The sequence below is a fragment of the Macaca thibetana genome, chromosome 5 (genome assembly GCF_024542745.1).
Source record: "Macaca thibetana thibetana isolate TM-01 chromosome 5, ASM2454274v1, whole genome shotgun sequence".
Taxonomy (NCBI): Eukaryota; Metazoa; Chordata; class Mammalia; order Primates; family Cercopithecidae; genus Macaca; species Macaca thibetana.
Window position 1 is genome coordinate 55,356,310 of NC_065582.1, and position 22,806 is coordinate 55,379,115.

At 33.7% G+C, this 22,806-nt stretch overlaps 1 pseudogene; it reads right to left on the reverse strand.

The window, feature by feature from the left end:
• The window catches only part of LOC126954395 (pescadillo homolog), a 96,027-nt pseudogene extending 73,656 nt beyond the window's left edge, over positions 1–22,371 (reverse strand).
• Between the last annotated feature and the right edge of the window lie 435 nt (positions 22,372–22,806).

Consider the following 22,806-nt stretch of genomic DNA (forward strand, 5'->3'; position numbering starts at 1 on the left):
AAATATGCCAGACATGAAAGAACAAATCCAACACATTTCCACTTATGTAAGGTAAATAGAAAAAGTAGAATAGCGGTGACCAGGAGCTGTGTGGAGGAAGAAATAGGGAGTTATTGTTTAAGGAGTAGAGAATTTCAGTTTGCAATGTTAAAAAAGTTTTGGAGAATGATAAGGATGATGGTTCCACAACAATGTGAATATACTTATGCTACTGAATTGTACACTTAAAAATTGTTAAATTTATGTTGTGTGTATTTTACCACAATTCAAAAAATCTCTTAAAAATTACAGTGGCACTTCTTTTTTAATTTTCTCTCTCAACAACAAGCATTTCCCATTTTAAAATTATCATTAAAATTTAACACTGAAATAATTAGAATTTATCATTGCATATCTGTGTTTCTTCATATGATTAGCAAATCTTTCCTGTATGAGGCTGTAAGTTTCATGAGGGCAGTAACCTTGGTTTCTATATTTTCTTTTCCTTCTTAATTCCTTTTTTGTTTTTTACCCAGCCCAAACACCTGGCCTCAAGAAATCCTCCTGCCTCGACCTCCCTAGTAGCTGGGGCTACAGGTGTGAACCACTGTGACAAGTTAATTAAAAAAAATAGAGACGAGGTCTCACTGTGTTCCCCAGGCTGATCTCAAACTCCTGGTCTCAGGCAATCCCCCTGCCTGAATCTCTCAAAGCACTGGAAATGCAAACATGAGCCACTGCACCCAGATTGGTTTCTGTATTTTCCGAGTTATGTAGTTTGGTTTTAGTTATCTCACTGCCTACTTTGTGCCAAATTGAGGGACCAGCACCAGTAGCCATTGAATCAATCTCTGCTAAATGAATGGCTAAAGGCTACATCTCAAATACAACAAAATATGATATATGTTTAAATAAACATTTGATTTTGGCATATTTTTAGATTTACAACAGTTTTCCATATAGTCTTCACTATTTTCCCTGATGTTGACATCTTATATTACCATGATACATTTTCAAACTAAGAAGAGCAATATTGATATATCACAATTCAGTAAGCTTGAGATATCATTTCAATTCCACTACCTTTTCTACTTATCCCCAAGGTCTATTCCAGAACAATGATACTTTTGATGTAGCAACGCAGAGTGATAGTGTTCTGAATTACCCTAATAGTTTCCAGAATAAGACTGTAACACCTATAGGGAAAATAAATATATATACTCCTTGTCTACATATTTTATATACATATATAAACTTAAAATGTAAATATATCATTTTGCAGCACTCTATTATGACTTTTTTGGGTTAATTATCCAGTATTATATTTTTTTCTTTATTTCCTAATTTGGTGTTTCTTCATTTGTTTATAGAAAGAAAAGAAATTTATGTAAGTAGTTTCCAAAAGAAAAAAAAAAGTGTCTCCTCTGGAAATATAGTTTTGTATTCAATTCTTGCTTTTTCTTCTCTTTTTTCTTCATTTTCTTTAAATATAATTTTTTTTGTGCTCATACATTTTAAATATCCCTTAAACTCTAATCACAGAATATAGAAAGCAACTATTATTGTATACTTTATTTCAAACTATTTTTAAATTATTTATCATTTAAGTATTTGTTTATATTAATATATAGCCATGCATTACATATACTGATGCTCTCAGTTTGGCAGACACTTAAAACAACAAACAGTTGTGGACAGAATCATGCAGAAGCATCTGTGAGCAAATGTCACACAAAACAAAGAACATTTTCCAACAGCTGAACGTCAGTTTGGAGACATCAAAGGAATCATATGAACTTCATATATTTTAGAGACAAATGTTAATCCCAAGTTTCTTTTAGGAAACACAAGCAATTCTATCATAATCATCTTCTTTAAACAAACAAACCAAAAAACCAAAACCAATTGGGTATTTTATATGTAGTTAATAAAGTGTTTTACTATAAAAATAGATAAAAAAGATTTCAGTGTTCTTGCCTAAGAACACTGGATAAAAATCAAGAAAAACACTACATAACTTATGTTAGAATTCATGTTTACTTATATATTTACTGACACATAACAATTTAATTACGTGAAGGAATATTTTATGTGTATAGTGTTCAAAGCTGACTAATGTTAATTCTACACATACTTATGTTTTTATTTCATTAAGACATACTAACTTAGGTGTTTAAATATTTCTTAAATGTTATACTTGCAACAAAATCAACATCCTTCTAGCTGTGTAAAGTATTATTTTCAAAATGATTTTTAAAGATGTTTCCTCTTAAATGTGTCATTACGATGCATTTATATTATGGCTTTGAGAGTACTTACTAATCCTTTGGCAATGGTTCCAAAAATTTAACTTGTCATCATTTTGCAACTAAGTAAAAATAATCTGTGTTTTACTGCTACCAGCAAACTAATTTATCATTGGAAATCTAATTTTTCATTAACTAGAGCTCACAATACGCATTGAGTTATTTAACAACACATACATTATTTATTCTAAGAATGTGGGAATAAAACAAGTTAATATGAAAAATATATTAAAGAGAGAAATGGGACTACTTTATCCTGGAATCATTACAGATACTATTCAATATCCTTCAGTGTTTATAGGTAAGCAATATAAAGAAATGATACTTACCTCAACAATGCAAGTCAGTGACTCCTGAAATTATCCAATAAAAATAAAGTTTGAATCAGCATATTTTATTTCCAAGAGTGAAAATGTATTTTGCACATTTGCTCTTAAAAATATAGTTTAAATTTTAAAAAAGGTATTTGCTAATTCCAATTTAAAGAAAATATCTCTGCATTCAAGTATACTCATTAACTTCATTACTTATTAACTATTAGCCTGTTGCTTTGCTCTCAGAAGTAATGGAATATTTGATCATTTTATTCATTGATTACATCTTTTTATGTGAATGATTCTAATTTTAGTTCAATGCATGCCTTCAAAATTTCATGTGTGTATTTATGAACAGAGTTTCATGTAATACCAGAAATAATAATAGATGTGAGACTCTTACTTTTTTGTGGGAAGTGTTATATTGGAGTAGAATATTCTCCAGTGTACTCTACTGAAGTAATAACTTCCAGTAATGATTGCATTTTATTCTATTTAGAGCAAGTGAGCAGAAAATGTATATTACTCGGTATTTAGAAAATAAAATATAAATATTACAGAATGGAGACTTCTATTTAATTTTGTATTTTAAAGATTTTATTGTCAACTAATTTAGCTCTTAGATTCTGGAAATGTCTTTCCATTTTTCTTTGAGCTTTTCTAGCTTTCCCATGATATAACAAATGCAATGTTAAAATATTAGAAATTAAATTCGTGTCATTTTCCACATGTTATCACTCTCTCTACAAACTAAAAGATTATTAATCCCAATCCCATTACTCTGTTCTTTTGTTATTAAATGGTTAGTTATAGCTATACTTTAAAAATATCTAGGTACTGGGTCTTGAAATTCTGGATTGAGACATTGCTTTGCTTAATATTTTGATCATGCCTAACTATACAAGGGCAATAGTAAAGTTACCTTAATAATAGCCAGAAGAAATGCCTCTAATCCAATTGGTCACAGGGCAGCTATCACCAAAACCAATTTCTTTATAATTAAATGGTGCTCTCAGGCACTATAAAAACTTGGAAGTTGCCCATGAATTTGGAGGAAGTAGGAAAATTTTTTTTTTCATAGACAGGAACCCACATTGAAGCAATTTCTGAAACACACTGATAAGCTTTGCTTTAGAATTTACATTAAAGAGCTCAATAGTTGCTACCTGTGAGAACAGCTCACGCTTCTAAACTGACTTATGTCCTGTAGAGATTAAGGACAGAGGCCTCTAGAAGATTAGCATGTCACTTGGTTTAAGTGACACCCAATCCATTTTATTGACATGGATTCCATCCTGCAAAACAAGCACTTTTTTACTAAAACATAATGAAAATTTGGTGTATGTCTATAGACCAGAATACAATACATTTTTACACATTAGTGCTAGCTAATGTAGCCAGTGTCTGTAAATGAAACCAACAGTCCTCATTATGGATGGTGTGTGGACACATGCCTCAGAACACTAATTTAGTAGAGCATACCAAAGAGCTTTACATTACTTTTTAATTTTATCCAAGTCTTGCTATGGTCCAAAGGTATTAAGCTGTATTCATTGAATTCGGCAGGCTATTACTTTGCATTGTTACGATTCCTCTTGCATCTCAGCATTCAATTGTGAAGCCAAATGGGCTCTGATTTGATTTCTAATTGTTTGTTTTCAGCAACTTGAACCTGAGTTTGTTGCTTCTGTGTACAGCAGAAAGAACATCAGTGGGTAGGTGAAGAGTTCTCTCATTTTACTTTCAAGGCCATTGTAACACAGATTGTGGTCTGGATTCTACCCCTGTTAGGATAGCACTGCATAACAGAGATGTGAAATATGACTGAATTTAATCTGTGCAGCTACATTTGAAAGTTGACATTTTATAATGTTTCTGCCAGCTACTTGGACTCCATTATTATGGGAAAATAAGCCTGTGAACACCTTGGAAAACAATGCTACCATGCTTTCTCCTTTGCTTTTTGTCTGCAACATAAAATCACTGCATGATCATGGCATTATGTGAAGATTTCACTAAATAAAGCACATTACACAGCACACAAACAATTATTTCCCAAATTTTCCATAATTTAAAGAGATTTGTAAATCTATTTATAAACATGGGAAGGAAAAATAAAACATTGCAATACCAGACTTTGTTAATCACTTCAAATCACTTTAACATATGTTAAAACTTAATTACAATAAAATATTAAAAATATGTTTTAATAATTGGAGTTTGATAGAAAAGCCCTTTCATAAAATACATACCATTTTTGCAATATAATAATTGTTTACTTTGGTTATTTTTCATAATGAAACATATGTTTTGTTTCCTGTTTCACTTTGTTTTTTGTATCAACTATAGAAATTTATTCTTAAAGCTCCTGATGGCCTGAATACTAGCAAGCGTCTACTTCTTACTACTATTGTTTTAGTTTTACCTCTGTGAGCTAAAGTTGATTAGCAGAAAAACTAAATCCGGACAAGTGAGAACAAACTGGTTGAAACAAGTGCTTCATATTTAATTGTCCTTTCAGGTTAATCCTTCAAATATAAACAGTGAAGACGAGATGGCTTTATCTCTCAGTCTTGCGATCTTTCCAGATTTAGATTTACCTTAGACTATTGTTTGATGAAGTTCACTGTTTCTATAGGATTGATTCCATGAGATACATGGTTATTTGTAGATATTTTAGTTCATCAGCATGGTTTTGCTCAGAGAAAATATTATAAGACCACAGAGGAATCACAGTTTCACCATATAATATGTCTGTTATTAAATAGATGCGCCACAACATCTCTGATACTCAGTTTCCTGTCTATAAAAATAGAAGATTTCATTATATGACATTTTCAGATAACAAAACTTCGTTATCAATCCTTAAGTCTTGTCATAAACCAAATGAGAGTATTGTTGAGTACATCAATGAGGGTCAATGTCTTGGCCACCTCATGATAAGCACCGTTTAAAGTTATATATGCAGTTTACTCCAACATTCTCATCAACCATGATGTAAGTATTGAATTAGTATAAGGGATGATATGGTTTGTCTCTGTCCCTACCCAAATGTCATCTTGAATCATAGCTCTCATAATCTCCACATGTCATGGGAAGGAGCCGGTGGGAGGTAATTGAATCAGGGAACAGGTTTTTCCCATGCTGCTCTCATGATAGTGAATAAAACTCACGAGATCTCATGGTTTTATAAAGGGCAACACCCTTGCACAGGTTATCTTGCCTGCCATCATGTAAGAAGTGCCTTTGTTGTTCTACCTTCCGCCATGATTGTGAGGCCTCCCCAGCCATGTGGAATAATGAGTCTATTAAACCTCTTTGTTTTTAATGAATTATCCAGTCTTGGGTAATTCTTCATAGAAGTATAGAAATGGACTAATACAGTAAATTGGTATTGGTAGACTGAGGTACTGCTATGAAGATACCCAAAAATATGGAAGTGACTTTGAAACTGGGTAACAAGTAGGTGATGGACCAGTTTGGAGGGCTCAGAAGAAGACAGGACGGTGTGGGAAAGTCTGGAGCTTCCTGGAGACTGTTTGAATTGTTTTGACCAGAAAGTCCAGGCTGAGGTGGTCTCAAATGCAGATAAGGAACTTACTAGGAACTGGAACAAAGGTGATTATTGCTATGTTTTAGCATAAAGACTGGTGGCAATATGCCCATGCCCTAGAGATCTGTGGAACTTTGAACTTGAGAGAGATGATTTAGAGTACTGGCGGAAGAAAGTTCTAAGCAGGAAAGCATTCAAGACATAACTTGAAAGCGCTGGGTTTTATTCATTCACAAAGATATGCTTTGGAATTGGAACTTATGTTTAAGAGGGAAACGGAGCTTAAAAGTTCAGAAAATTTGTAGCCTGACAATGTGGTAGAAAAGAAAAAACATCTTCTGAGGAGAAATTCAAGCTGGCTGCAAAAATTTGCATAAGCAACCAGGAATCAAATGTTAATCACCAAGACAATGGGGGAAATGTCTCCAGGGCATGTCAGAGGTCTTCAGGCAGCACCTCCCACCACAAGCTGGGAGGCCTAGGAGGAAAAAGTGCTTTCATGGGCCAGACCCCAAAGACTTGCTGCTTTGTCCAGTCTCAGGACTTGGTGCCCTGTGTCCCAGCACTGGCTAAAAGGAGCCGATGTACAGATCAGGCCATTGCCTTAGAGGTGCAAGCACAAAACCTGGGTAGCTTACATGTGGTTTTGGGCTGGCAGGTGCACAGAAGTCAAGAATTGAGGTTTAGGAACCTCTGCCTAGATTTTGTAGGTTGTATGGAAACACCTAGATGTCCAGACAGAGTTGTGCTTCAGATTCTCGCTCATGGAGAACCTCTGCTAGGGCAGTGCAGAAGGAAAATGAGGATTGGAGCCCCGACCAAGTCCCCCCACTGGGGCACTACCTAGTGAAGCTGTAAGAAGAGGGCCACCATTCTCCAGACTCCAGAATGGAAGACCCACCAACAGCTTTCACCGTACACCTAGGAAAGCTATACACACTCAACACCAGCCCATGAAAGCAATTGTGATGAGGGATGTACCTTTCAAAGCCACAGGGGAGGAGGTGCCAAATGCCATGGGAGGCCACCTCTTGCATCAGCCTAACCTGGATGTGAGACGTGGAGTCAAAGGAGATCATTTTGGAGCTTTAAGATTTGACTGCCTTGCTGGATTTTGGACTTGCATGGGAACTGTAGCCTCTTTGTTTTGACTAATTTCCCCCATTTGGAATGGGTGTATTTACCAATGGCTGTACCCTTTTTGTATCTAGGAAGTAACTAAATTGCTTTTGATTTTACAGGCTCATAGGTGGAAGGAACTTGTCTCAAATGAGGTTTTGTACCATGGACTTTTGTGTTAGTGGAGAAATGAGTTAAGACTTTGGGCAACTTTTGAACAGCATGGTTGGTTTTGAAATGTGAGGATATGAGATTTGGAAGGGGTCAGGGGTGGGATGATATGGTTTGGCTGTGTCCCTAACCAAATCTCATCTTGAATTGTAGCTCCCATAATCTCCATATGTCAAGGGAGGGACCCAGTAGGAGGTAATTGAATCATAAGGGCAGGTCTTTCCTGTGCTATTCGCATGATAGTGATTAAGTCTTATGAGATCTGATGGTTTCGTAAAGAGCAGTTCCCCTATGCAGATTCTCTTGTGTGCCACCATGTAAGACATGCCTTTGCTCCTCCTTTGCCTTCAGTCATGATCGTGAGACCTCCCCAGTCATGTGGAACTATGAGTTCATTAAACCTCCTTTTCTTTATAAATTACCCAGTCTTGGACTTTTCTTTGTAGTCATATGAAAATGGACTAATACAAGGGAAGATCACATAGTGCAACAACTTCAGGCATTTTTAGGTATAACTTTTAGGAGATGTTTTTCTTTCTTTGAAAAGAAAATGATATAATGTAACAGAAACAGTACATGCACAGACATGGAGAAAATTGCTTAAACTCTCTAAGGCTAGTTTCTCACCTGCACTAGATTTGGTTTAAAAATAGCTGTATCACAGAGTGTTGTAAGTACTGAATGATATCGGGCATTCAAGATTTTGTGCAGAGTCGAACTTGACTCGTTTATTCCCTCAGCTATTTCCTTACTCTTTCCATCCAAATATTTTATTTTGAATTAGTGAGGATTTGGCAGAAATTGTCTAGGAGCCAAAAGCTGGAATTCTGTCCTTGAGAAGTTGGGAATTGGATGTACTAAGGGAACTTGAAACTTTCAGAGAAGTGATTCGGAATTGCAATATTTATCTTCCTGTGATAAGCAATTAAATTAATGAATAATGTCTGTTGTGTTTGGAAAAAAGCATTTTGTTCTGGGGATATCCTCCTATGCCACAAGCTCTTTATAGACCTTTTTCTCCCTGAGACACACACACATGTGCACATACCCATGCACAGACACACAAGGACATTCTTCAAGTATTCACATGATTTTGCCAAATAATGAGACAGTAAAATAGAGAGAGCAGGACAGGGAGCTAGGATAATGGTAAACATTTGTCATTGTTTCATTAAATGATTTAACACTCTGCCACTGTTAAACACTAAAATTTTAGATGCAGATACAAATTTATATCCAAGATACATATTTGGAGGAAAAAAAAAAAAAAACTTGCAAAATGTTTTTATATGCACTGAAAATTTATGCAACAATACAATAAATTGTTAAGTGCTGGATAGTCATAATATGGTAGAAAGAAAGTGGCTGAGGGAGAAAATATTCACTTTTCATTCTACATCCCTTTAGATATATGTTAAAATTCAAATAATGCAAGTATCACTTTTACAATTACAACAAAGGAAAGGATATTCTATCTACAAGAACCAGAATTTATCTTACCTTTTTTATATTTGTTTATCAAAAGGGTTGCTTTGTGATGGTAAAGATAGAATGTGAACTTGAGCTCTAATAACTCCTCCACTAAGACCTGTTTGTCAGCAGTTGGGGAGTTGCTGTATGGGGCAAGAGGAGTAAATTTTGCTTTTAACATGGAGCATAAACAGAAGGAAAGAGAAAGAGTAGCAGGACCCAGCGACATGGAAAACAGACCTTGGGAATTCAGAGCAATGATGAAACCTGACAAACTAAAATATATATACACACACACACACACACATATATTTACACACACACACACACACACACACACACACACATATATATATATAGAGAGAGAGAGAGAGAAGTATATTCGAGTTTCGGTAATACAAACCATTCATTGTATCTGTAAGCTTTATTTAAATCTGAGCTACTCTGGTCTGAAAAGTGTCTATCATGTATCTATTTATCTAGCTAGCTACCTATGTATTGATTGATACTAGTGAATAAAATGAGTTTTTTTTCTCTGCAATGATTATGTCACAAAATAAAAATGACATATGTGATTGTGGAGACTTGAGGCCAGAGTATATTCCAAGAACATGATTTTATGTTAATCCAAAGAAATCCAGGGAAGTCATTAACTTCTTCAAAAGAGGCAATTTTAGGCAAATCTATCCATGTTTCACAGGATACAGAGTATGTATCTCTATATTAGTTACATTTTTAAAAATCGTTAAAATTAAAATTCTGTTTAAAATAGAAGAAACTATGCATGTGATTACTATGAAAATTTGAAAAACAAATTGAACAATAATAAAATACATATATATTATAAGCAAGATATTATCTACTCTGGGATCAGAAAGTGGACAAAGAAGTTATTTCTGCAGCCATTTCTCTTGAGTAAAAAAGTAAGAGGAGTAAAAAAAAAAAAGTTAAAAAAAGGGGAAAAAATAAGAGGGAACATGGTAAAAAGAATGAAATAAGAATGAATGTAGTATTTATGATTTCTGGGAGCTTTTTAGTGCCAAGGTTTTGATGAATAACTTCATTTCCTTTTGAGGATCAAACTGTTTTGCTTGAGAGGCAGAATTTGTTTCGGGATGTGAGAAGAAGAAGAAGTTGTGAGTTATATAAGATTGAATATAAAATAATGAAAAAAATAGGAAAAGAATACTGTATGTGTTCATTAATATATCCCTTTAGATATATGTTAGATATGTTACCTCACAAAGTACTTTCTTTAGGAATTAAAAGAGTAAACTAGTTTAATGAAATCTAAGATTTCTTCAGTGCTCATGGACCTATGAGAGGTTGTTTCTACCCAATTTAAATATACAAATCAATGATTATAACCTAATTATCAGGGAGTTTATCTTGGTAGAGAAGAAAGGGATGCTTAAAAAACCAAAGGGTTGTCCTAGAACATTGATCTTTAAAAATAAAAAATGAGTAATTTTGAGTACTTATTTTGAGTGATTTTGGATAAATGAAATAATATTCAGTGTTTTATAGGCACAGGATTTTAATAAAATGTTTTTCTTCCTTATTCTAAACTTCCATACATATTATATTTTAAAATTCCTTGAGAGCTCTGCTTTGAAGACATGCCTTCTTCATTCTACCCAATAAAAATATTATATGCTTGCATCCAAAATTTTACTATACAATATTGTCCAGGGTCTAAAACTGTGCCAAAAAAGGATTACTGTTATATACTTATAAGTATTGAAAGCATGAGAGATATGAAGAGTTACACATGAATGAATTTCTTCAAGATGTATATCTGAAATGGAAATTATGATCCATAGAGTCTGTATGTCTTCTACTCCACAAAACCAATTCTAATATTTTTTCAAAGTGCCTTTAGCATGCTACCCTTTAAGTAATAGTGTATAAATGTTTCTGATGCAGTTTCATTAGTGATGTAGCAAGATAGTAAAACAGAAAATCTCCTGGCATCACTTCCCCAACAAAAATACAATTAGAAACTATTTAAAGACAAAATAAACTCTGAATAAACCGGAACTCAGCAGAGAAGCCAAGAACGCTTTTAAGTTCATAGAACTGACAGAAGCCGTGAATAGTAAGATAAACAGTCTTTTCAAAGTGTGCTACCCTCTCCCCAAAACTGGCATAAAACCTCCAACAGAGAATTTCTCTAGACCAGTCAGGAGCGATGGCTCACGCCTGCAATCCTGTCACTTTGGGAAGCCAAGGTGGGTGGATCACTTGAGGTCAGGTGTTCGAAACCAGCCTGGCCAACATGGTAAAACCCCATCTCTACTAAAAATACAAAAAAAAAAAAAAAAGAAGATTAGCTGAGTATGGTGGCAGGTGCTTGTAATCCAAGCTATTCAAGAGACTGAAGATTGCTTGAACCCAGGAAGCAGAGGTCGCAATGAGCCAAGATTGTGTGACTGCACTCCAGCCTGTGTGACACAGTGAGACTCCATCTAAAAAACAAAAATTTAAAAAATGTAATAATAATTTCTCTAGACCTGTGGTCTCTGAGGTGAGAGGAGGGAATTAAAAGTGGAAGTACAATCTCCCAATTGCTCTGTGAATCTTCACAGGTAATCTACTTCAGTCCTGTCCTGTGGAAACTAATGGGAGTGCCAGGAGGCCTAACCATCTGAGGTGAATTGAAAAGAAAAAGCAGCGTGCTGATTGCAGTGACTGGTGCATGGATCTTGATGGCTACTCTGTACTGTAGGCAGTGATGATACCCTGTTGAGGTGATTGGTAGGAGCCATAGCAACACAGGAGGCACAATTTTAGGGAAGGTTCACATTGCTAGCTGGAGTTTCTACAAAGCCCAGGTGCTTGCATAGAGCCTTACCCTTGCCTAGAAACAACTAAATGGTTCAGTGTTCCCATAAAATTTCCCTAGACTGGGAAATAATGTCAGGGCAGCAATGTAGTTTGGGGCAGTATGTAAGATCTAGTGCTCAGCTTAACATAAATCATCCTCAGACTGAGAAAAAAAATGACAGGCAATAATTCAATAATTTAGTTTCAGTACAGTATTTTAGTTTTGATGTTCACTATAAGTCCTTCCGAGGAATCAAAACAACTTTCAAGTGTTTAAATTTAATACTAAGACATAACCCCTAACATCACCAAAGAACATCTGCAAAAACTGGAAGAGGTGGGTGTCTCCTCAAATGTGCAGGCATCAACATAAGCACATCAGAATGGTGAAAACTCAGGTAGATATGAAATCACCAAAAGGCAACAAGGAGGCTCCAGCAATGGATCCAGAATAATTAAAGATCTGTGAGATGTCTGACAGAGCATTCAGAAAAAACTCTTCCACTCTTTATATAAGTAAATAATGGCTGGAAATTCAGCCATTCCAAATCGGGAGAACCCCTAAAAAAGTTTAGAAAATCACAAAGAAATGTGGATAGAAACTAAATAAAAATTAATAAAAACAATCAATTAACAAAATGAGAAACTTGAAAAAAAAATAGGAACAATATTAAAAGTCCGAGGAATAAAAATTAAAATAACAGAACCGAAAATCTCATTAGAAAGTTTTCACAACAGACTTGATCAAAAAGAGAAAATAATTAGTAAACTTATAAATGGAATATATAAAATTATCCAATCAGAGAAGCAAAAAGAAATAAATATTTAAAAATAGTGAAGAATGTCTACAAGAATTATGGGAAACCATCAAGTAAACTAATCTCCACATAATTGGAATTTTTGGGGAAGATGAGAGACAAATAAGCCTATAAGTACGTTTAAGAAAATAATTGCTGAAGTTTCTAAATCAAGAGCAATCAGGAAGCTAAGGAGTTTAGCTAAGGAGCTAAGGAGTCACTAACCATATTCAACTAACAGTGGGGTTTCACAAAGCACATTATAATCAAATTAGTAAAACTCAAATACATAGAAAAAGTACTCAAACTAGCAAGAGAAAATAAACATTTTACTTTCAACAGATACTCAACATGGTGTTGAGCAAATTTCTCCACAGAAATGCTGTAGGATAGGAGAGACTGAAATGCTATATTCAAAGTGCTGAAGGGAGAAAATAAAACTACAAAACAAATAAACAAACACCTCTGCCAACCAACAAAACTGTATCTAGCAAAGCCATGAAAGGGAGATAAACACTTTCTTAGCTAAGCAAAAACTGAGGTAATTCATCACTACCAGATCTCCCTCAGAAAATATGGAAACCATCATTCTCAGCAAACTATTGCAAGAACAGAAAACCAAACACCGCATGTTCTCACTCATAGGTGGGAATTGAACAATGAGAACACTTGGACACAGGAAAGCGAACATCATACACCAGGGCCTGTCGTGGGGTGGGGGAAGCAGGGAGGGATGGCATTAGGAGATATACTTAATGTAAATGATGAGTTAATGGGTGCAGCACACCAACATGGCACATGTATACATATGTAACAAATCTGCACGTTGTGCACATGTACCCTAGAACCTACAGTATAATAAAAAAAAAAAAGAAAGAAAATGTGGTACACATTTACATTTAGAATGTGACATAGCCATAAAAAAGAATAAAATTGTGTCCTTTGCAGCAACATGGATGCAGTTGGAGGCGATAATCTTACGCAAATTAATGCAGAAACAGCAAACCAAATACTACATGTTCTCATTTATAAGTGGAAGCTAAAGATTTAGTACACATGGGCATAAATATGAGAACACTAGATGCTGTAGACTACTAGATGGGGGAAGGAGAGAGGAAGGCATGGGTTGAAAAACTACTTATTGGGTACTATGCTCACCACCTGGGTGATGAGATCTGTATCGCAAACTTTAGCATCATGCAATATTCTCATACAACAAATCTGTACAAGTACCCTTTGGTATATAAAATAAAAGGTGACATTTTAAAAATGAATAAATAATAATAAAATATCTGAAGGTATAAAACTCACTGGTAAAAGTAGAGAAATAAAGTTAGAATACTCTGGATACTGTAATCATGGTAAGTAAACCAGAGTTTCTACTTATATATTAATTAGAAAGACTAAAAGGCAAAACTTTTAAATACAACAATAACTAAAACAATTGGTTAAGAGATAGGCAATATAACAACTTGTAAATTGAACACTGCTAAATCCCAATAGAGAGGGGAATTGTGTTATAGAGTTTGTTTTTAAGACTTTTATTTTCTTTGAGATCAAAGTTGTGTCATTATAAGTTTAAAAAAACTTGTAACAACCATAGGACCCTTTTCTAAGCCTTATGGTAACCACAAAGCAAAAATCTATAAAAATCATATTAAAAATAAGCAGCACTGTATCCAAACATATTATTAGAGAAAATCACTTAACCATGCAAGAAGACAGAAAGAGAAGAGAAAAGGAAGAAAAGATCTTCAAAACAATTACAAATAAGGAGCAGAAGGGTAGCAGTAAACCCTTCCTATAGATAATAACCTTGAATGGAAATGGATTAAATTATCCAATTAAAAAACAGAAGGACTGAATAGATCTGTAAGAACTAAACTCAACTATATGCTACCTACAAGAAATACACTTCACCTGCAAGGAAACACACAGCCTGAAAATGAAAGGATACAAAAAAAATAGCTCCATACAAAGAAACCAGAAAAGAACAAGAGTAGCTATACCCATATCAGATAAAAGAGACTTTAAGAAAAGAATGGCAAAAATAAAATAAAATAAAAAAGACAAGGAAAGCCATTACATAATGATAAAGGGGTCAGTATAGCAAGAACTTATAACAATTATGAATATATTGCACTCAACCCAAATCACCCCAAAAATGTAAAACAAATAATACTGATAGACATAAAGAGAAAATTTGACCGCAATACAATAATACTAAGGGAGGGACTTCATTAGCCCGCTTTTATTAATGGGCAAATCATTTAGAAAGCAAATCAAGAAAGAAAAATCAAACTGTATCATGGACCAAATGACCTAACAGACATTTGCAGAACATTTCACCCAACAGCTGCAGAATACACATTTTATTGTCAGCACATAGAACTTTCAGACCATCTATGAGGTAACAAAACAAGTCTTTAAAAATATTTAAAAATCAAAATCTTATCAATTATTTTTTCTGACAATAATTGAATAAACTATAAATCAATAGCTGAAGGAATATTGGAAACTGTACACATTTATGGAAATTAAACAACATGCTTCTGGGCAACAAATGGGCCATTAAAGAAATTTAGAAAAGACATTTAAAAAATTATTTGAGACAAATGAACATGGAAGCACAGTATATCAAAACAAGCAAAAACAGTTCTTGGAAGGTTTTAGCAATAAACATCTACATCAAAAGAGTAGAAAGGCTTCAGATAACCTAACAATGCGCCTTTTAGAAGTAGAAAAACAAGAATAAATCAAACGCAAAATTAATAGGAGGGAAGTAATAATAAAGATCACAGAAGAAATAAATAAAATTGAGACTAAAAGAACAACATCGAAGATGAACCAAAAACTTGATTATTTGAAAGATAAACAAAATTGACATACCTATAGATAGTTACCAGTAGTTAGAAAACAAAAGAGAATGACCGAATAAAATCAGAGACAAAAAAAGGGAAACATTACAACTGGTATCACAAAAATACAAATAATTATTAGCTAATATTATGAACAACTATGTGCCAAAAAATTGGAGAACCTGAAGAAGTTGATAAATTCCTGGACAAGTACACCCAGGATTCAACCACAAAGAAACAGAAAACCTGAAGGAACCAATACAAACTAATGAGATTGAAGTAGTAGTAAAAAAGTCCTCCATCAGAGAAAAGCCCAGGACCTTATGGCTTCACTGCTAAATTCTACCAAACTATTGAATAAAAATGAAAAATAATTCTACTCAACTATTCCAGATAATTAAGGAGGAAGGAATACTTTCAAACTTAGTTTTTAAGGCCAGAATTACCCTGACACTAAACCCAGAAAAGAAGATAACTAAGAGAAAACTGCAGGCCAATGTCCCTATTGAACACAGATGCAGAACTTCTCACCAAAATGCTAGCAAACTGAATTCAACAACACAATAAAAATATCACTGACCATTAGTTTGCATATCAATATATTATGTTATATATTGTGATGCATTATGTTAATGGAATGGAAAAAAAATCATGTAATCATTTCAACTGATGTTGAAAAATCATTCAGTAAAATTTAACATCTTTTCATGATTAAAAACTCTCAACTGGGTATAGAAGGAACAGACCTCAAAACAATAAAACCCATATGTAACAAACTCACAGTTAATATCATACTGAACAAGGAAAAACTGAAAGACTTTGCTTAAGATCTTGAAAAAGACAAGGATGCTTACTTTCACTATTATTCAACATCATACTGGAAGTCAACCTAGAGCAGTTAGACAAGAGAAAGAAACAAAAGGCCTCTGAATTGGAAAGAAAGAAGTCAAATTGTCCCTGTTTGCATATGACATGATCTCATACACAGAAAAAAACTAAAGAGTCAAACATATAACTGTTAACAACACATAAACCAATCCCATAACGTTTCATAGTATAAAATCCACATACAAAATAGTTAACAGTGAACTTTCTATAAAGATATCAAAGGCACCAAGAAAATAAACATTGTGGAAAGAAGAGTCTAGTGAGGATGCAGAGAAAGGGAGATGCTAGTGCACTGTTGGTAGAAATGTAAGTTAGTGAACCTACCATGGAAAATAGTATGGAGGGTCCACAAAAAACTAAAAATAGATCTTTCCAGCAATCCCTACTGCTAGATATATGTTAAAAAAATTGCTATAGTGAAGAGATATCTGCATTCCTATGCTTACTGCAGCTATATTCACAATAGCCAAGATATGAAATTGACCAAAGTATCCATCAGCAGAAGAATAAATAAAGAAAATGTGGTATAAATACATAATGGCATAGTATTCAGCCATAAAAAGAATATAATCATGTCATTTGCAACAACGTAATTAGAAATTCGGGTCATTATGTTACATTTAGTGAATCAGGCAGAGAAAGACAAATGGTATATATTGTCATTCATATGTGGAAGCTACAAAAGTTGATCTCCTGGAAGTGGAAAGTAGAACGATCTACCTTCTATTATAGTAACTAGAGGCTGGAGAGTGTAGGGAAGAGAGGGATGAGGCCAGTTAATGGGCACAACGATACAGTTAAATAGAAGGAGTAAGCTCTAGAGTTTGATAGCACAGTATCAACTAGGGTAACCATAGTTAACAATAATTTATTACATATTTCAAAGATTTAGATGGTTCTCAACACAAAGAGATGATAAATGTTTGAGGCGATGGATATTCTAATTACTCTGATTTGATCATAACAGATTGTATGCATGTATCAACATATCATATGTATTTTATAAATACAATTATTATGTATCAATTTAAAAATTGAAAAAAAGAACTTCCGTTGTTCGACATCCTTTTCAACCAGTGTGAAGAGCATGAAAAGCTATTTGATTGTATTTCATTTTTATGATAAAATTGGCCATTTTCCCACTGTTTATGGGCCACTCGTACTTCTATTTTTGATGAAATGCTTTCTCAGTTTTCCTTGTCCACTTTTCCACTGTAATATTTACCTTTTTGTTATTTTTCTTAGGTGTCCTTCATATTTTCTAAATTTGAATTCATGACTGCTAAATGTGTTTCAAATATCTTTTCAGATTCATGGGAGTTGTTGTTCATTTTGTTTTTATGAGTCTTTTAATGAATATAAGTACTTAAATTTAATGCATTTCAATGTATCATTTTTTATCCATTAAGCCATGTGAAATTAATTTTGCTTAAGGCATGAATGTTATTTTAAATTGAAAAATCTATATAAAGTAGTAATCCACAATTATTTAAATAGTCTATCCAGTCCCACTAATTTGCACAAACACTTCTGTTATAGCCATCTTCCATAAATATATAGGTCCGTAACTTTCTATTTGGTTCTCCTTTTTTTTATTTGCCTTTTTTGTGCTATTTCCACACTGTCCTACATATTTACAGCTTTTGAGTAAGTCATTATATTTAAAACTAGAATTACTTTTTCCTTGTCTGTTTTCAGGAATTCTTCTGTTTTTCTTGACCTTTTACTTTTCCAAATAATTCAGAATAAAGTTGTCAAGTAGAAAAAATACGTTGTTATGAATATAATCACATTAAATCTATATCTCAATTTAGAGACATTCATCATCTTTGCAGTATTTTTTCCTATGAATATGATACTATTTTTTATATCCTGTTTCATGTCTTTCAATATAAAATATGGTATAATTTCATTTAAGAGGCTTTTGTAGAACCTTAGATTTATTCATAATTTATTTGTGATGCTATTCTTAAAGTTCAAACTTCATTTGATTTTTGTATATTGACCTTGTGTATGTCAAACTTGCCTAACTTTATTAATTTTAATTACTTGCTTGTGTAAACTTTTTGTAAACTTGAGTTTTATTTCTGTCTAGAATCATAACATCTGGGAACATTGATATTTTTGTTTTCATTTCTAATCAATTTTATTTCCTTATATTTTCCTATGTTTATGGCTAAACAACCAATTTTATATTGATGTAAAGGCTGAGAAGAAATATCCTTTTATCGTTTATGATATTAAAATTCATTATTTTAAAATAACACATTTATATATATTTTTGTATATTTTGGCTTTGCTTTTTAAAATTAATTATGTTTATTTTGAAATAACTGTAGACTTGTACAGTTTTACAAACTAATACAGAGACATTCAATGTATCCTATTCAGTTTTTTCCTATGGTAACACCTTTTAACACCAGTACAGTACCATAACCAGGATATTGATATTAGCAAAATTAATTGACCTTATTCAGCTTTCTCCAGTTTTACAAGTACTGATTTATTTGCACAACTTTCTATTAAGTTATATGAAATTTTAAAACATGTACAGGCTTGTGTAGCCGCCACCTCAGTCAAGGTGCAGAACAGTTCCAGCACCACAACGATTCTTCTGTCACTTTTTCATAACAAATTCTCATATCATTTCTTTCCTCATCTCTCAGCCCTGTAACTAATATGCTCTTCATTTCTATAATTTGTCATTCAAATAATGTTTTATAAATTGGATTCTACTGTATGTAAAATTCTGATACTGATCTTTTCACTCACAACATAATTCTCTAGAGATTCTTCTAAGTTTCTGCATCATTTGTCAATTTTTTTTTTTTTTTTTTTATTGTTGAAGGGCATTTCATGGTAAAAATGTACTACAGCATATGTGGTGTATACAGTGTTTGACTATTATGAATAAAGCTTCAATGAACGTTTTTGTGTGAACATAAATTTTTATTTTCATTGGTTTTTGTGTGAACATAAATTTTCTTTTTTTTTCTGGGTTAAACACTGAAGAGTGAATGTGCTGGATTGCATGAAAATTGACTATTAGTTTCGTAATAGAAACTGCAAACCTGCTTTTTAGAGTGTCTATACCATTTTTTATTCTCACCAACAATATATGAGTGATTCAATTTCTATCCAGGTAACTTGTAATAGTTGTTATTGAAATGTTAGCTCTAAAGAAATTAAGCCAATATAAATAACTGACATGAAGTTGCCGTGCTGTGAAAAGCCCAAGTCCACGAAGAAGTCTTGGAAGAGAAACATCATGTGGGAAAATATAGAGGCCAAGGGGCGTGGGAGTGTGAGACTGTGAGTGAAGAAGCCAACTTTGAAGTAGGTCCTCCAGTCCCAGGTACCATGCTAATTTCATGTGTAGCAGAGTTGAATATATAGCTAAGTCCTCCTTGAATTCTTGAGTCATGCAGTTATGAACAAATTTAAATGATGATTTTAAGTCACTAAGTTGTAGTGTTCCTTTGATATAGAAGTTAGAATAGCAAAACACGTAACAAATTTGGTAAATATTAGTTATGATCATTTTTAAGAGTTAATCTTTGATATAATACCCATTATATTACTAAATTACAATGGATAAGAAAATGTTTAAAAATCAAATATAAAAGTGAACACATGGTAGATACACATAATTAAGAAACAGAGGACCGATAAGCTCATGCTTATTGATTTTGTCCTAAAATATTGACAACGTTTTCTTTGTGAGGATATGAAAAAATATGATATATCTATATAGGTATGTATAGTATATATGTACATTCATAGATACAAAGAGTGAAATATGCAATATACTTTAAAATTTTATAGTGAATGACAGATCTTTCTCTTGTTTATATTTTTAATTTTTAAAAAATATCTTAAAATAAGCAAAGCTTATCTTCAGAAAAATATTTAACATTTTGGGGGTTCTTGATAGAGTCCACATTTATATTTATTTAATATTTATGTAGTAAGTTTTCACATTTAAACTCAATTTTACTTATTAAAATTTCTAAGTGCTAATTTTAAGCCAATAGCAATAATCATTTTCAGATGAGAGACTGGTAAATGTTGGGGATTTCTTGGTAATGTGAAGGAGCTGAATAATATGTAAAGGGAAAAATATTTAGGCTGTGAGAATTTGTTAAGAGTTTTTAAAACTTGTAAAATTTTCTCTCATTATGAGGGGATAAAAAATGTGTCTTTTCTGGAGGAACAAATTATAAACTTTTTTCCAGGTCATTATGTTAGCAATTAATTACCTGGAAATTACAGTTTTCCATCTATTTACTCTGATAAATCTGAAAAAATTCATGTATCTCCCACCCTTGCTGATAGAGAATTGTGTATATTATTTTCCTTAGATTATTTAATATAATACTTCATACTCACTTTTTTTTGTAGACAGGAACAAATGAAATACAATATAGTGAACAGTTACAACAATATTGGTACATTTACATATTTTATCTAAAGTTAATATGTTTTTCAATTTAAAAAGGTTTTTGGATATGTGTCATTTATCATTACCTCAGTTTATGCCTCTGTGACCAATACAGCTAGTAATAGCTTAAAAGAATTAGAAGAAAGAAAATTTGTCACCTCTTTAAATTTTAAGTCTTCCTTCCTTTATTATAAATATTAGTTACTATTTTCTTTTCATTTCCACTTTCTTCCCTTCTTTTATTCTTGTGGTATTGTGTATACATCTTAAATGCAAAACTGTTTACAATACACAAAAAGGGTAAAAAATGTACTTCTCTCCATTTGCCTTTATTGTATTTATTAATTATTGGATATTTTATTCTAATTTAAAACAAATCACAAACAAAACGACCCCTTCACCAGAAAAGAAAGAAAACAAATTTAATTCTATCTGGTGCCATTGTTTGAACAATACTGTTTTTTTCCTTTACTCAGCCATTCATTTTTTCTTCATGTTGGAAATATTCATAGAGTTCCTATCATGGATGAGGCACTAAACATTGTTGTGTGGTGCTGAAGAGTAGAAAAATAAATTCATGCTCCAATGGGAGCTTACATTTCCACAGAGTACTAACTTAAAATAAATGTTTTCATAATTATGTCATTAGAATTTTGATAAGCAATAGATATGTTTGCTATATGTGTTTTATGTTTACCATTTATTTATTCAACAAATGTTTATTGGTCACTGCTCTGTTCAACTGTGCCCACCATTGAAGAGAATGGAGTTTTTAGAGGGATTATTTTGAATAGGCAAATGCTTCCTCTCCTTCCTATCACGTGAGGTTAATTTCCAAAAATTAAATTGCTGATGCTGCCTGTGTGAAATTTGTCCCTGATCTTCAAAGGTCATATGATAACCAAAATGAGGACTGCAACACGGTTGTGGAATAATCCTATTTACCCACTGAAAACACCCTAAACATGTTCTCCATAGCACTCACTATTCTCAAACTCACTCCATTCTTCCAACTTTAAATATCTTTTTCTTTCTTAACTTCAGCATGATTATACAAATTACACTTACTCTAAAAGTTTCAGAAGAACCTCAAAAAATATTTCTTGGCTACAGAAGTCTATAGTATTTTTCTTATGAACATGGGTAGAATTCTAGTCTATGTGGTTGTTTGGTTGTTATTTATTTCCTTCATTCTATTAGTCGTTTTAATTTTCAGTTAGTATGTCTTGCCTACCCTAGACATCATAATCAGAGTACAAGATTCATCATAAAATCAACTCGCCATTGTTCCTCACCTTCAACTCCAAATGAGTCTCTTAAACATAATGTGTTAATGAATGCAGTGAACCAACTTTGAGTGAAGCACACTGTTTTATTATGGTAAAATATCTCTGAGGTAGACATTTAATTCAAGTAAAATGAACTGTGCTTTTACTATATACAAACATGATGCAAAGCACCCTTGGCCGCAGACTTCACCTGGAACTGTCAGCTCAGTCCCGAGGCTTCAGCCCATCCATACCTGGCTTGAAGGTGAGGCTTCGCCCAGGGCGGCCCCTTACCACCCAAGAACCTGTCTGCCTCCTGCTGCCATCAATCATGTTGTCCATTGGGTCAATGGAGGGCCGTTCACGCTGACGGCCGTCCATTGGGTCAATGGAGGGCCGTTCATGCTGACGGCCGCCTGCAGGCTAGTACCACGCTGCCGCCGCTAGTCCTCCTCAGCCTCCCTCCTGCTTGTTGGTGCCCAAAGTCCAGAGGGGGCTGAGGCATGGGGGCGGAGGCTGGCGTGTCAGCACCACCCCCAAGCACACGCACACTCAGCCAGGTTGCAACAACACCCAAGCTTGGCTTCAACTTTGCTCCAAAATTGGACTGGGCCCCAAAAGCAGGGAGAGGCCAAGCACTGGAAACAGGCACTTCCGAGCCTGCAGGGGCAGGTGGGCTTCCCGGGCCCCTAAGAGCACGAGGATGCTGAGTGGCTGCAGCTGCAGCTGAGTGGCTGCAGCTGCGCCTGGGAACTCTGGGCTCCTGACTGCTAACTCAGAAGGGGGCGGGACTGTTGCCTGTTCCTAGCTCCCACT